The sequence below is a fragment of the Hemicordylus capensis genome, chromosome 1, assembly GCF_027244095.1.
Source record: "Hemicordylus capensis ecotype Gifberg chromosome 1, rHemCap1.1.pri, whole genome shotgun sequence".
In the NCBI taxonomy this organism is placed as follows: Eukaryota; Metazoa; Chordata; class Lepidosauria; order Squamata; family Cordylidae; genus Hemicordylus; species Hemicordylus capensis.
Window position 1 is genome coordinate 80,849,975 of NC_069657.1, and position 16,919 is coordinate 80,866,893.

Consider the following 16,919-nt stretch of genomic DNA (forward strand, 5'->3'; position numbering starts at 1 on the left):
TACCTGCCCAAGGAACAAAAAACAGTGTAGGTTTAGCAGGATCACTGTACCATAGCACTACTTTCCATACAAATCTGAATGGATCAAGCTAATTAAGTGACTCAGGTAATATTATTCAATCATCTGATTATACAACACAGGAAGGAGACAGTCATTCTGGAGGTGGAAGCCAAGAACAGGGAATATAGTATTTTGCTCACCAGTACTCCAGGCATTTATTCATTCATTCATTCATTCATTCATTCGATTTCTATACTGCCCTTCCAAAAACGACTCAGGGCGGTTTACACAGATAAATATAAATAAATAAGATGGATCCCTGTCCCCAAATGGCTCACAATCTAAAAGAAACATAAAATAGACACCAGCAGCAGTCACTGGAGGTACTGTGCTGGGGATAGATAGGGCCAGTTACTCTCCCTCTGCTCAGTAAAGAGTATCACCACGTTAAAAGGTGCCTCTTTGCCAAGTTAGCATTTCAAGTTTTAACATATTGATATACTAGTTGTCCTACAGCCTATAAGCCCTAGTGACAAAAAGCTCTAGGTTCTGCATGAAGCAGAACAGGTTATAGGAAAGGTCTTCTCCTGCTATTGGGAAAAAGGTGATTTTAGTAATGTAACAATAATGGTAATTGTGTCCAAAGAAAGGGTATTTCTCCAATACATTAAATGTTCATTTTCCTGCAACGCAAGTCAAATAACTACAAACACGAAAGCTAGTGATAACATACACAATGGCTTACAAGTCACACAGCGTAATGCAGGCAGAGCTGCTGTTATGAGCACCCCAACCTTAGACTTAAAGGTCCCAACTCAGAAGTATGTGGAATTGAGGCCTGTGTCTGATTTCATTTTATATTAAGAAATGAATTAAGGCCTGGACTCAAGGTAAACATGATGCCCAGATCTGCCTGGGTAATGCTTGGTAAATGATTTTTAGAGGCAGGGGTAATCTAGCATTGTTTATCAGTGTTTGTGGAAACTCACTGAGACACAATGGGTCAGGCTTAATTACCAGTCTCACACTGCTGAAATTAACCTGTTGTCCAGTAATCCCCTTACCTCACTGACAGGATGCTTCTGCCATAGTGTTGATTAACTTGCCACACACATGTACCCCCTTTTGATGTTACTTTAAATATTCTCTTGTTATAATTACACACTAGATAGAGGTACACAAGAAATAATGTAATTGCTGTCTCATACAAATAGAACTAATTCTCTCACACAAATAGAACTAACTCTCTCACTAACTCCTGACTTTTAACACCTTTTGGGACCAGGCTAGCACATCTGGGGGCCCATTTGCTCAGAGATGCAGATTTGCTTTGGGCTATGTCCCCTCCTCAAGATAGCAGCTAACAGAAGATGAGATTGAGATCTCTCTGAACTGACCAAATATCCTGAGCTAATTTTGGTAATTAAAAAGACAATATTCAGAGGACAGCAGGAATAAATGCCTTTTGTGATCCAGAAGACTCAAATGGACATCAAAGGATGAAACCACTATAAGAAGGAGTCTCTGGACATGGCAGATTAGCAATCTTGTGCCTACAGCAAGATCTTCTCACAGCAATGCCAGAGTTTGCTGCTAAGCTGCGGGGCTAGAAGCAGGAACTCTGTCCATGGACAGGAACTGTCTCCTACAAGCAGTCTTGTGCCTACGGGCAATCTTTTGCCTACAGCTAGAGCTGCTCACAAGATCCCAGAGTTTGCTGCTAAGCCGCAGGGCAACAGCAGGAACTCTGTCCATGGACAGGAGCTGTCTGTGACTTCTACTGTGCTGTGAGAAGTCAAGACTTCCCCAGCCATGTTGCTCTGGCTCTCAGCCGTGATCTGAGCAACTGCAAACGCTCCTGTCTCCAGCCAAGCACCTCGCTCCTTCAGCTGTAGAGATCCACCGCTCTCAAGTCTTTCTGATCCTGGTAATATGCTGCTCCTTACAAGCCTTGGGTCCCTCCATCTTTCTCCCTCCTTCTCCTTCCCCCCGCTTTCCTCTACTAATTCCTGAACCATGCCAGCCCTCAGCTTTCCTTACCCCTCCCCCCCTTTTCCCATCTATATCTGAATTGTATTAGGCTCTAGGAAGATTTAATGCACACACATATGTTAGTTAGGAACACGCTGAATACTGGTGCCGGCTAGAATGTTCTGTTTAGATGCTGTTAGTAATATATTGATAGAGTGTCCTGCTTTCTGCTCAGTTTGATTGATGTTGTTATTCTTTTATACTCAATAAAGCCCATTGAATCTTTGAGGATTGGTTTGATCTCCTTTCTTCCATGCGCCCAGATCCTACATGGTCACCATATAAAAGAACTTGGTCACTTGGTGACACTATGAGCCAGGCCTAATTTTGTATGCTAGCTAATGAGCATATTTAGTAGATAAATCAGGCCTGGACCGTAACACTGCTGCCTGTGGGGCTCGAAAATACACTGCTGATCCAGAGGGCAGTACTGGGACTATTCTCTCTCGTGCAATCGCGCATCGCATGGGCATGGAAATCCCGTGCGGCATATGGTCACACAGGAGGCAGCGGTCTTGTTACTGCTCTGTTGCTCTGATGCCTGGCTGCATATTTTAGAGACCCGCTGTGGCATGGGTGGCTGACACCGCCCACGTTACAGTGTGAGACATGTAAGCCAGTATATTTTTTCCCTGCCTTCTGTTGCTTTTGGCATTTCTACTTTGCAAAGAGCCTAAAACAAATCCTTTTTCAGGGAGCCATTCCTTCTTTTATATATTTAAATCAATTTTTAAAAAAAGATCATCCCCACTCTATTTTTAATCTTTTAAAAATAAAAGCATGCTACGATTATGTTTGCTCAGATACTCTTAATGGGACTTCCTCCCAAGAAGTGGAGGGAGAAAAGAGAACCATGAGTGTTGGGGAAAGTAAGGCTGTAAGTTGTTGTTGTTGTTGTTGTTTTAATGTTGTTACTATCAGCACTGCTTTGATCATGGCAATTTAAATGGCAGAAAGTCAGGCCTCAACATTTCAGATGTGCTTGCTCAGAAGCTATTGGAGCGATGTCTCCGAATGTAGGGCGGGGGTGTGGTGGTGGTGGGGGCATCATAGCCTCAGAGGGATCTACCACACATGCAATTTTCATGCCATTCTGTGAACAAATGAACAATGCATATGGGTTGGGTGACTCCAAATTTTAAGGGCTAGCTTTACAGGGTTGCCGGGCAGAGACAGACACTGATCTAACTGCAATTATAGTGGGAAAATTCCACAAGAAGGGGCAACCTTATCTGAAATTTTCATCTCATTCTATCAACAAATAATTTTTTTAAAGGCATTTTCATTATTTCTTAGTTTAGTCTACAAAGTAATTTTAATGTTGGTCTGGATAATAGTTCTAGTGCTATTGTGATCTTGTCCACAGACCACATGTGTGAGCACTGTAAGATATTCTCCTCAGGGGATGGAGCCACTCTGGGAAGAGCAGAAGGTTTCAAGTTCCCTCACTGGCTTCTCCAAGACAGGGCTGAGAGAGATTCCTGCCTGCAACCTTGGAGTAGCTGCTGCCAGTCTGTGAAGACAATACTGAACTAGATAGACCAATAGTCTGACTCAGTATTTGGCAGCTTCCTAGGTTCCTAGGTCTTATAGCACTCTTACTCCCCAAGAAAGGGAGCACAAGACCAGCAATTTAACATAACTTTTTTTTAAAGGATAAGATAGTGGTGGTGCCCAGAAGTAAACCCCACTGTATTCAGTGGGGCCAGCTCCCATGAAATTGTGGAGACGCTCACAGCTAAGTCATTAAACGGAAATGACGGGGAAGGAGGAAAGGGGAATGATCTGGTGAGATTTTAGGAAGTGATTAATTAACCATCAGCAACAATGTCCAGAAAGCAGGAGACACTTAACACTTCAAACACGTGTGTGTGTGTGTGTGTGTGTGTGTGTGTGTGTGTGTGTGTGTTCCATTCCAAGCTCCACAGAACTTGGAATAGTCTGTTTTATTGCATACTCACAAGAAAGATAGGGGTGACAGTTGGAGGGACAGGGGAGAGTCCAAGATCCAGATAACCCAAACTCACAATATTCTGCAATGCTCTGCCCTGGTGCAAACAGATAACTGTGGGATGATTTAGTACAAAAAGTTATAGGTATGGACACTCAGTTATGATTCCTTGGGCAGCTCAATACAGGTCAAGACTTGATGGAAAGAAACCTTCCATCTGGAGGGGCTGGCCCTAGGGCAAATTTAAATTGTGTCTGTTTAATCACTTATGTAAGCATTGGTCTGCTAACAACCAGGGCTAGACTGGGGGCACTGAGAGGGCGGTGGAATGTATGGGGAGGGCGCCGAGCTTTGAGCAGAATAGGCAATTAAGGGTGGGAGTTGGGGCGCATGGGCGCCACTTGGCTGGGGCGCACCGGGAATATGCCCTGTTGCCCTGTGGGCCAGTCCAAGCCTGCTAACAACTTGGCAAAGAGACACCTTGAAAGTGTTTTATCTTTTATATTTAGCGGGGGGAGAGGAACTATCCCTCTTAATCACAGCACAGTGTCCCTTCCAGGCACATTGTCTGTGTTTTAGATTGTGAGCCCTTTTAGGATAATAGGAAGCTGCCATATACTGAGTCAGACCATTGGTCTATCTAGCTCAGTATTGTCTTCACAGACTGGCAGCGGCTTCTCCAAGGTTCCAGGCAGGAATCTCTCTCATCAGCCCTATCTTGGAGAAGCCAGGGAGGGAACTTGAAACCTTCTGCTCTTCCCACAGCAGCTTCATCCCCTGAGGGGAATATCTTGCAGTGCTCACACATCAAGTCTCCCATTCAGATGCAACCAGGGCAGACCCTGCTTAGCTATGGGGACAAGTCATGCTTGCTACCACAAGACCAGCTCTCCTCTAGGAGATAGGAGATGGGATAGGGAACAATTTTCTAATTCCGTTTGCTATGTAACCCATTTGGATAACTTCTTGTTGAAAAGTGGTATAATAATAATAATAATAATAATAATAATAATAATAATAATAATAGGAAGAGGAAGAAGAAGCTCCCGTCCAGCTAAGAGAAGGGGGTTGAGCTAAATAATATGTAAAGAAGAAACAGAAGCTTCTGGATGAGACGGGCTGAGAGAGAAGCGGAGAGAACTAAAGACTAGAAGGCACCTTAGGTGCAGGACTTCTCTCTCAGGGAGAGACTTGGTGCTATGCAAAAGTGCACAAGCTTTTAGATTGCCTGTACTCAACTTGTATACTAGTAAGCAAGACACTAGGATCCTCCAGCAATCTTTAATCCAAAGGAAGCCAAAACCTGGGCAACACTTCTCATTGCTCAAGAAAGTGGGGAGCATGCTACAGCTACAGCTACAGCCTCAGGGAGCTGTAGAATAGGTGGAAATGTGCTTAGGATCAAAGTGCCAGCAACATTCCTTCTTGTCATTGTGAGGCTTACCAGTTTTTCTAGATCAGTGACCAGCAGAAATGAGCTTTTGTAGTGAAAACTTATGACTTAAATAGAATGCCTAGAGATAAGAATTTAGAAAAAGAAACATCCATACTATGCCTGTAATTCTACTGGCTTACCTGCTGTAATTCCCCACAAGATAACAAACTGAAATCTAGCCCTGTGAGTCACAGGGCAGGAAACATTAGTCACCAGATTGTTGTCTCCACATGTCAGCCAAGTTGTGCCAACACATTATTGTGGGATATGCAGGGGATGGGGAGATGTGAGCAGGCACTTGTTTTTATCTTTATGAACCACTGATACGTTGAACTGGTATGAGAAGTCAGCCCAAATATTTGCCTTCTGTTTCACACACAGAAGTTAGTCTCTTAGAACATATATTATTGTCCTCAAGATGGCCAAATTCCATTGGGGGGGGGGGCTGCTCTATTTTTCAGCGCTGACATGGGGGCTGAAATGGTCTAAATTTCTCATGGATGGAAAGGATTAATTATATTGGCTTTACCCAGCAGTAAGGACATAATCAATTAAATAAAAACCAAACAAAAACCTGGAAGTTTGGGTGCTGGGAGGTTGAGAGGAGTCTAACATGCTTCTTGGGTCTTCTCAAGAGCAGTGGTCCTTTGCCTTCTCAGCATACACACAGAAGATAGCAATTTGGTACAATTTACGGGAAACAATACACAGAAAGCCACTGATTCTATTCCTTACATGTGGAACTGGGAGCCAGGCTACAACAACAACAAATATTTATATACCGCTTTTCAGCAAAAGTTTCCAAAGTGGTTTACATAGAGAAATAATAAATAAATAAGATGGCTGTTTACCTCACCTGTATTAAAGTGTTAGGATCACCAGGAGCCGGAAAAAATTGCTTTAAAAGCTAAATGTGGTCTACAGGCCACTGGCTGACCATTCTTGCTCTACGACCTGCTTCCCCAACCTGCAGCCCTCCAGATTTTGCCGAACTACAATTCCTATCACCCCCAGTTACAACTTATTGTGGCTGGGATGATGGGAATTGTAGTTCAGCAACATTTGGAGGGCTGCAGGTTGGGGAAGCCTGCTCTACGAAAGCCCCAAGCCAGGGATAGTAACATAGGAAGCTGCCATATACCAAGTCAGACCATTGGTCCATCTCACTCAGTATTGACCACACAGACTGGCAGCAGCTTCTCCAAGGTTGCAGGAAGAAATCTCTTTCAGCCCTATCTTGGAGATGCCAGGGAAGGAACTTGGAACGAGCAGCATAGGGAGACTAGCGGCAGCTCATGTGCGGCCATCACCGCAGCCCCCTGGCCCTGCCCCCGCGTCTGACAGACATGGGGGACGTGGTCTCCTTTCCAAATGGGGCCCCGTGGCCCCGTTTGGAAGGGAGATTGTCCCATGCTGCATAGGGCAGCATGGACTGGAGTGACTCTCCCTGCCTTAAAGGCAGGGAGAGCCATTCCAGCAGCGCTGCCAATGCAGCACGGCCTATCTCTCTCCTAAACGGGGCCTTTAAGGCAGGGAGCATCACTCCGGCCGCACTGCCAACATAACACAGGCTGATTTCGGCTTTGGGACTGAAATAATGTCCTCCGTATCTGACGTCAGACGCGGGGGGGCATGTCTGGGGCCGCCTGATTGGTGGACCCTGATTGGTGGCAGCCCAGGTTCTTTGGACCCGTTTGCCCAATGGTAGCTCCGCCCCTGCTTGGAACCTAGATGCCCTTCCCAGAGCAGCTCCATCCCCTGAGGGGAATATCTTACAGTGCTCACACTTCTAGTCTCCCTTTTATACGCAACCTGCGTGGACCCTGTTTAGCTAAGGGGACAAGTCATGCTTGCTACCACAACACCAACTTCTCTTCTCATGCAGAAAGAGGGAAAACTTCAGGAGCAACACCTCACTTATATTTTTGGGGTGGTGGTGGGAGGAAAGACCCCAAAGGGGGAGAAAATATGTTCTAGTGACTGAATATATGGGTTATTGGTTTTTTTGGGGTGTGTGTGAATTCATTCAGTAAGATGAGGGAGAAACTCCCCAAACACTTGGGGGTGGGATTTGCAGTCCAGCAGGGGTTTCCCAACACTACTCCCTCTGTTGTTGAGCCTCTGTCCTCCAGGGGAGGGACATAGCCGAGCACAGCACTTTGTCCCCATTTCCTCTTCGATTCTCTTCTTGTCCCTTTCCATTTCATTTTGTGCACCTCAGGGTGGCGAAGACAGTGGCACTGGGGGCTGGCTCTTTTGGCATGTGACTCAGTGGAGCTTAGTGGAGGGAATGGCAGACGGCCCGCAAGTCCATCAGCAGCACAGCTGCCAGTCTCAGTTTTGGGGGTAGCAGGCAGCCCTCCTGCCCTGCCCAGCCCAGCCCAGCCCTAACCCTATGTCAGGTCCAATGCGGGCAATAGGAAGCCCCCATGCCCAGCAGCAACCTACTCAATGGAGGGAGTAGTAGTGATGGCTCAGGAAAAAAGTGGGGTAACCTTCCCCCCAAAAGTACTGCTAATCCCCCCCAAACTCTGTTTTACAAGTTGTGTGACAGCAAAGTCTCTGTCAAAAAAGTGTTTGTGAGAGAGACACTAATGCCCCCACCTCCCATTTTCTAGTGCAAAGTAACTCCTACTTAAATGTCATGTGTCAAGGCTGCCGCACAAAGTGAATGCAAAAGGGAGGGGAATTTGAAAATAAAGCAAGCCTTGAGGACAAGGCTTGAGGACTACGCAAACAGAACGCTAGCAACACCTTGCATCACCAGGCAATAAATGTGGATGCACAGTATCAGCATTTTAATCTGAATACCACTGCTGTAAAGGTGAAGTGTGCCATCAAGCTCTGTGGTTGTCTTTGGTAGAATACAGAGTGTGAATACGAATACGACAACTATTTATATACTGCTTTTCAACAAGAGGTTCCCAGAGCGGGTTACATAGATATAAATAAATAAATAAAATGGCTCCCTGTCCCCAAAAGGGCTCACAATCTTAAAAAAGAAACACAAGATAGACACCAGCAACGGCCACTGGAGAGATGCTGTACTGGGGACGAATAATATACAAATGAAGCCACCACTGAAACAGGGAGGTTTTCCAGACATTGAAGCTCTTCTCACGATCCAGGAAAAGAGCATCTGTCAGCTCTCCCCACAGGCGATCCTGCCCAGAGCCCTGGGTGGCTGGATCAGCCACTCACATGATTGCCGGTTCCGTCATGGAGCCGGCAGGGGTGGTAGGCCCCCAGAAGTTCCAGGATGCCCCACGCAAATGCGCAGGGCATCTTGGAGAGACCCCCAGTCAGGGATCTACTTGTGTGTCACTGTGCGCCACGGTGACACACCAGCAACAAAATAAGGTTAATGGAGCACTTGCTCCGTTAACCTCATTTAAGGGGAGGGTGTTTTAGGCAGGCTAGCTGCCTTGGGAGCACCAGGCTCACCTGCAAGCCCGGTGGTTCCTATGATCAATGGAAAGTGAGCTAAGCTCCCTTAGTCCACTTTCTGTTGATCGTGGGAATAGCCTTGTTGATTTATAGAGCTTGACTACAGTCACATTTGCGGGGTGTCAGATGACAAAGGGATGTATAACTGCTTCATTACAGTTATAGTTGAAGGTTGTTCAGATGTAAACTGCACTTCCCAGCTTTTTCATGGTGACTGGCCCTCAATGCATGAAATGAGAGTCTTTAAAAAAGTGTACTTTAAAGTTACAAGTAAAAATTATGGGTTCAGAAGTGCTAGCCAGCAGGTGGCACAGTTAATATCATGAAGGGAAGGTCCTCAGCATGTAAACAGTGTGTTGAAATGCACTAGGATAAAAGACAAGAAGCTATGAGACCATGGAAATATCCAGGAAACATGTGTGTGTGTGTCAGAAAGGGTAAGAAAATACTGTGAAAGCTATGAAAAGCATGCAGTATAATGCACCCTGGAAAAGTCCAGGGCTGAATAAACTGATTTTGCTTCCTTTCAGCTCATGAAGACATTACAATACACTCTGCCTCCACCTCTGTTCCCTTAACTCTTTCATCTGTATTTTTGTAGGGATTCTGAGATCTCTACCTACCATCTTTTCTTCAGTCAGTCACGCCATCCATTGCTCCCTCCATTCTTTCCTGATTTCCTCTTCTTATTAAGTTTATCTCTCTCCCTAGCACTTGCTTTCTCTATCTTCGTTCTACACATATCTGATAACCACTCTTCTGCATGAGCTGACCTTTCAGTTCCTTCATAGCAGCTGGTAAGTTTGCCTACATTATATACTTTGGCCTTTGATGCTTTGCCCTCAGAAGTTAGAATGTTTATTAACATTCCATGATGTGACAACAGTTTAGTCAAGAAAAAGGAACTCTCACAAGAAACAACATAGCCAGTTTTTAGCTCATGTGTATTCAAACGTGTCATTTTCTTGATTGATTGATTACGTGCTATCAAGTCAGTGTCGACACTAAACGACCACATAGATAGATTCTCTCCAGAATGATCTGTCTTCAACTTCGCCTTTAAAAGTGTACACAAGTTTATATTAGAATTCATTAAGAACATAAGAAAAGCCCTGCTGGATCAAGGCCCATCTAGTCCAGCATCCTGTTTCACACAGTGGACAAACAGATGCCTCCGGGGAAGCCCACAAGAACTGAGGGTATGCCCTCTCTCTTACTGCTACTCCCGTGCAACTGGTATTAAGCATCTTGCCTTTGAGGCTGGAGGTGGCCTATAGCCCTCAGACTAGTAGCCACTGATAGACCTGTCTTCCATGAATTTATCTAAACTCCTCTTAAAGCCATCCAGGTTTAAAGACCATTAATAGATCCAAACAGTCAGAGTAGGGGCAGCATTTGAAATGCAGTATTTCAGTCTAGATGGAGCTCAGGACTGAGTATTGTATACATTTCAGCATTACTTAATTGCTACCACAAGCAGTTCCCAGAAGACAAGTAGAAACCTGCATGGGTGTAAGACCTAACTCAGACAGTGATGTCAAGCTCAGGCAAACAGACAAAACTGTAGATTTAATCAGAGCCAGCTGGCTTGCTTTTGTCTTGCAGACCACCCACAATGCAGGAGGAGGAGCTGACAGTCACCCACCTGTCTGAGGTTTCTGTCAGAAATTTTCTATAGTCCTCAGTATTCCCCTTGGAGATAGAAAGATAGTTTGCAACCCTATCTCTGTTTTGAGTTCCATAACCTTAGATGTACATTTAGCAGCCACTTGCCCACATGATCAATGGAGGCATATGATGGAGGTCTCAGAAACACATGCTACATGTAGTGGAGTGATTATGTATTTCTAATCTGTGGTCCTCTGGAGGTTGCTATGAAATATGACATGCAAATATAGCCTCTGTAGGATTCCTGCATGTAAAAATGCATATGTTGCAGCCCCTCTTCCCAAACAGTACCTAGATTGCTCCTAAGAACATAAGAACAGCCCAGCTGGATCAGGCCCAAGGACCATCTAGTCCAGCATCTTGTTTCGCACAGTGACCCACCAGATGATGCTGGAAGCCACAGGCAGGAGTTGAGGGTATGCCCTCTCTCCTGCTGTTACTCCCCTGCAACTGGTACCCAGAGGCGTCCTGCCTTTGAGGCGGGAGGTGGCCCACAGTGCTCCGACTAGTAGCCCTTGATAGACCTCTCCTCCATGGAGTTATCCAAACCCCTCTTAAAGCCATCCAGGTTGTTGGCTGTCACCACATCTCGTGGCAGAGAACTCCACAAGTGGATTATGCGTTGTATGAAAAAGTACTTCCGTTTGTTGGTCCTAGATTTCCCGGCAATCAATTTCATGGGATGACCCCTGGTTCTAGTGTTATGGGAGAGGGAGAAGAATTTCTCTCTATCCACTTTCTCCACACCATGCATGATTTTATAGACCTCTATCATGTCTCCTCGCAGTCTTCTTTTTTCTAAAATAAATATCCCCAGGTGTTGTAGCCTAGCCTAATAAGAAAGGTGTTCTAGGCCCCTGATCATCTTGGTTGCCCTCTTCTGCACCGTTCCCAGTTCTACAATGTCCTTTTTTAGATGTGGTGACCAGAATTGTACGCGGTACTCCAAGTGTGGTCGCACCATAGTTTTGTATATGGGCATTATAATAGCCGTTTTATTTTCAATCCCCTTCCTAATGATCCCTAGCATGGAACTGGCCTTTTTCACAGTTGCCACACATTGAGTCAACACTTTCAACGAGCTGTGCACCACGACCCCAAGATCCCTCTCCTGGTCAGTCAACGACAGCTCAGATCCCCTCAGCATATAGTTGAAGTTGGGGTTTTTTGTCCCAATGTGCATCACTGTACACTTGCCAACACTGAACCGCATTTGCCATTTTGTCGCCCACTCCCGCAGTTTGGAGAGATTCCTTTGGAGCTCCTCACAATCCATTTTGGATTTCACTATCCGAAAGAGTTTGGTATCATCTGCAAATCTGGTCACCTCACTGCTTACCCCTGCTTCTAGATTATTTATGAATAAATTTAAAAGCACCAGTCCCAGTAGAATGATCCCTGGGGGACCCCACTTCTTACTTCCCTCCATTGTGAAAACTCTCAGTTTATCCCTACCCTCTGTTTCCTGTCTTTCAACCAGTTAGCAATCCACACATGTACTTGTCCCCTTATCCTATGACTGCTAAGTTTCCTCAGGAGTCTTTGATGAGGAACTTTGTCAAAAGCTTTTTGGAAGTCCAGGTAGACGATGTCAACTGGATCACCTTGATCCACACACTTGTTGACACTCTCAAAGAACTCCAAAAGGTTGGTGAGGCAAGATTTACCTTTGCGGAACCCATGCTGGTTCACTCCCAGCAGGGCCTGTTCTTCTATGTGCTTTACCATTTTATCCTTGAGGATGTTTTCCATCAATTTGCCTGGAACAGACGTTAGGCTAACCAGCCTGTAATTTCCCAGATCACCCCTGGATCCCTTTTTGAAAATCGGTGTTACATTTGCTACTCTCCAGTTCTCTGGAACAGAGCCCGATTTCAGGGATAAGTTATGTATTTTAGCAAGGAGGTCGGCAATTTGACTTTTGAGTTCTTTGAGGACTCTTGGATGGATGCCATCCGGCCCTGGTGATTCGTTAGTTTTCAGTTTTTCCAGACAGTTTAGAACATCATCTCTCGTCACTTCTATCTGGCTCAGTTCTTTAGCCTCCATCCCTAAAAAGCCTGGCTCATGTTCAGGAACAGTATCCTCTGCCATGAAGACAGACTCAAAGAACTCATTTAGCTTCTCTGAAACCTCCATATCCTCAAAAATCCCTTTCACTCCCTCATTGTCTAATGGTCCAACTGTCTGTCTGGCAGGTTTCCTGCTTCTGATGTATTTAAAGAAGTTTTTGTTATTCCCTTTGATACTTTTGGCTAAATGTTCCTCAAACTCTCTTTTTGCCTCCCTTATTGTCACCTTGCATTTCTTTTGCCAGAGTTTGTGTTCCTTTCTGTTTTCTTAATTTGGGCAGGCCTTCCAATTTTGGAAGGACGTCTTCTTCCCTTTTATGGCTTCCTTCACAGTACCTGTTAGCCATGCTGGCATCCTCCTGGACTTAGTGGTACTTTTCCTCCTTTTGGGTATACAATCTAACGGCTTCTAATATTGTGGTTTTGAGTAAACTCCATGCACTCTGGAGCGAAGTGACTCTCCTGATTATCCCTTTCAGCTTTCTTTTCACCATACTCCTCATTTTGGAGAAGTTTCCTCTTCTGAAATTCAAAATGGCTGCATGGTTGAACCAGAAGGAACACCTGCTTCCACATTAACCTGCCTTACTCTGAGTTTTTGAAGACCTTCCTCCGGGTTTCTCCACTGTTCAAGGTATGGCAAGCAGTGACCACAGAGAGGACCTTTTACTGTGGCATCCTATTTATGGAATGTCCTCCCCAGGGAGGCTCACCTGGCACCTATATTATCTTTCAATGTGAGGTAAAGAGGGTTTCTTCTTGTTGTTCTAGACATTTTAATGGCTTCGGTATTTAGCTCCTGGTAGTGTCATAGTCAAGGCATGGGTGATGGTAGTCAGATCTGCCTTCTCAAGGCAGGACTGCTGCTGGTGCACAAGCCAAAGATGTGCAAAGGTGCTTGCGGCTACACCTCCACCTGACCAGAAGTAGCACTGATTGGCTATCCTATTGGTCACTGACACCTCTGTCTTATCTGAAATTGTAACAAGAGGGCAAATCTGATTCCCTTTTATCTCTGGAAATTTTGTGTGCATGTGGAAGATAAATGATGGGAACTGTAGGGTTTGCCTGTGTTCAAGATCAATTTTTTCTTCTCTGGGGCATTGACAGTTTACATTACTGATAGTAGTGTGTTCTGTGGAACATAATGGCAAGGAACAGCGAGTCTGTGTAACCATCCCCTCCTCCTCCTCAAGCAGTTCCCCAAGTTTTCCGAAAACCCTTGCCAAGGGTCAAGGGACCCTCAGCAATGCCATGAGTGGCAGTGCAAGCAGTTGCAGGGGGAGGAGGAGAGGAGAGGGAGCTGGGTGCAAACACCTGTTCCATTAATGAAGCTCTGCCAGGTTTCTAGGCTCTATCCCTCTGCAGCGGCCCACCAAGGCGGGCAGCTGCCAAGGCTGGCATTGCCAAGGCTCCTTTGATATGGAGCAAAGGCTTTTCCGGAAGCTCGGTGGGGGGGGGGGGGCTACCTGGGGAGCAGGCAATGGTTTCATGGACTCTGCATTTTGCTGGCCTCAATCCATGTGCAAGACCTTTATTTATTCTTGTGGTAGCAAGCATGTATTGTCCCCTTTGCCAAGCAGGGTCTGCTTGGTTTGCATTTGAATGGGAGACTTAAATGTGTGAGCACTGTAAGATCTTCCCTTCAGGGGATGGGGACCACTCTGGGACGAGCACCTTCATGCTTGCGTGCAGAAGGCTCTGAGTTTGCTCCCAGGGAGTTATTCACACATGGCTTCATGCCTCGGAGTTTCTGAAGAGCTAATCTGCTTCACAGCAGATTTGCAGATGTTTAATTCAGGGGATTAAATGGACAGTTCACATACGGTTGGCTCCTCTCTGGAATCAAGCAGATCTTTTTCCTGTGTGCATTCCCACTGCTTACTCTGGGTTTTTTATCCAACCAATCCCATCCCAGGAGGCGGTGGTGAGAGAGCATTTTTGTTTTTGTTGTTAGTTTGACAGCTGGTTATGGAAGACTGCAAGACCAGCATGACAAGTTGCCAACAACAGAATGCTTAACCTGAACCCCAAGCCTGCCTTTGTGACTGCCTTCATCACCTCACGTCCCACCACCCACCCCATTTAAGAGGCAGGGAAGTTTAAAGTAGAAATCACTCCTTTCTCTCTGTCATGAAGAAAAATGCAGCTGATGGAATCAGCTCCGACACAAAGGGCTCAGGTTACATTGGAACCTGTAGTCTCCATGCTGCATATGTAAAGCTATAAGCGTTTAACTCAGGAATTTCTCCCCCCCCTCCCATTCTGGGCTCCCTCCACAGAATTTCACCAGTCTCCTACAACCCCACCCCACCCAGCCCTTGCAACTGCAAATCACTCAGAGCAGACCATACCCAACGCAGCTGTCAAACTCCCCTTCATTGCTAAATTACTGCCAATGGCCACTCTACACATCACAGAAAAACTGCAGGACATAACAGAAGTCTTGGTGTGTTGTTTTTTTGGGTTTTTTTATGCTGTTGAAAAGAGAGGATCTTTTTAAAGCTGGACATTCTTCAGGTCAAGCCAGAATGTGCAGCCATGATTCAGGGGGGGAAACAGAGTCCTGTCTGCACAGGTCCCTGATAGTCTAAATCCAGCTAATATGTGGATTGGCACACTCCATTCCGGTCCAGAGGAGATTCGAGAGACTCCTGTCTGCAACCTTGGAGAAGCCACTGCCAGTCTGTGTAGACAATACCGAGCTAGATGGACCAATGGTCTGACTCTGTTTAAGGCAGCTTCCTATTTTGCTATTTAAATTTATATGCTGCCTTATTAAAAAATCCCAAAGCAGTTAAAGTTTAAACACAATAATACATAATAAAACCATCAATATACAATCAGAGATAGCATAGTAGCAATAAAAGCATGCAAGACAAGTGGAGGCCAAAGACCACTAATCTTCTCACCTCAGGTTGCATTTTTACCTTCGTGTGGACCTTCCCTCATATAATACTGAATATAAATATATTCAACAGTTGAAAAACTCAAACAGTAGACACAATAGCTTTCTGACAAGGTGCTTTTCTCTTCCCATTGAGATCACTGATAAGTCTCCGTGCACCAAAGAACTTCTAGCACTTGCTTTTTAAAAAACCTTTACTAAGACACTAAATAATTAATGTTTGTGATAGTAATTTCAACACAAGCAGATTTAAGGAGCACCCAAAAAACAGTTGTACGAACATGCTCAGCTGATTTAAGAAGCACCTGAAGAACTGTACAGACATGTCCAGCATACTTCCCAGAATATGAGAAACTCCTATAATGGGCAGCAGCGATATAGGAAGGTGCTGAAAGGCATCATCTCATACTGTGTGCAAGAAGGCAATGGTAAACTTCTCCTGTATTCTACCAAGAAAACCAGATGGCTCTGTGGTCACCAGGAGTCATAGGAACATAGGAAGCTGCCATATACTGAGTCAGACCACTGGTCTATCTAGCTCAGTATTGTCTTCACAGACTGGCAACAGCTTCTCCAAGGTTGCAGGCAGGAATCTCTTTCAGCCCTATCTTGGAGAAGCCAGGGAGGGAACTTGAAACCTTCTGCTCTTCCCAGAGCAGCTTCACCCCTGAGAGGAATATCTTGCAGTGCTCACACATCAAGTCTCCCATTCAGCTGCAACCAGGGCAGACCCTGCTTAGCTATGGGGACAAGTCATGCTTGCTACCACAAGACCCGCTCTCCTCTCCTAAGAAATTAAATGTCAAAGGGCACACAGACATCCCCAAAGGGTCACAGGAGGAAAACATCTCCAGCAGAAAGCAAATTTCTATTCCGACCACGTAAGTCAACACTGACTTGACAGCAGCACAACCTTTAGGAGAGGAGAGTTGGTCTTGTGGTAGCAAACATGACTTGTCTCCTTAGCTAAGCAGCTATACAGGAGAAACAATAGGTGGATAGAATAGATGAGGATCTTAATATCTGAGTTATATTGAATGTTTCAGTACATTTGCATTGTTGAGTATTTTGATAGCCTTGTGGAAAAAGTGGGATTTGGAGAACTGAAAAATGGAAATATGAATGAGAATTTTTGCTTTTAACAACAAATCTCTAGGCATAAGATCTATCATTCTCCCAATGAAAATTATTCAAACCAATCGCTCACTTGCAAATAAACCGATCATTTATTGTTTGCCTTTCATAGGTTAGGGCCAAAACTCCTTTTCCAGACAAGGCTTTTGCATAACACTGTATGCTTACAGTGTAATATAAGACTTAAAATACAAGCACAGGAAGTGTGAGCCATTTTCCCCATCACTGACACACACAAATGCCATTTTAATTCCCATCACTGAAATTTTTTAA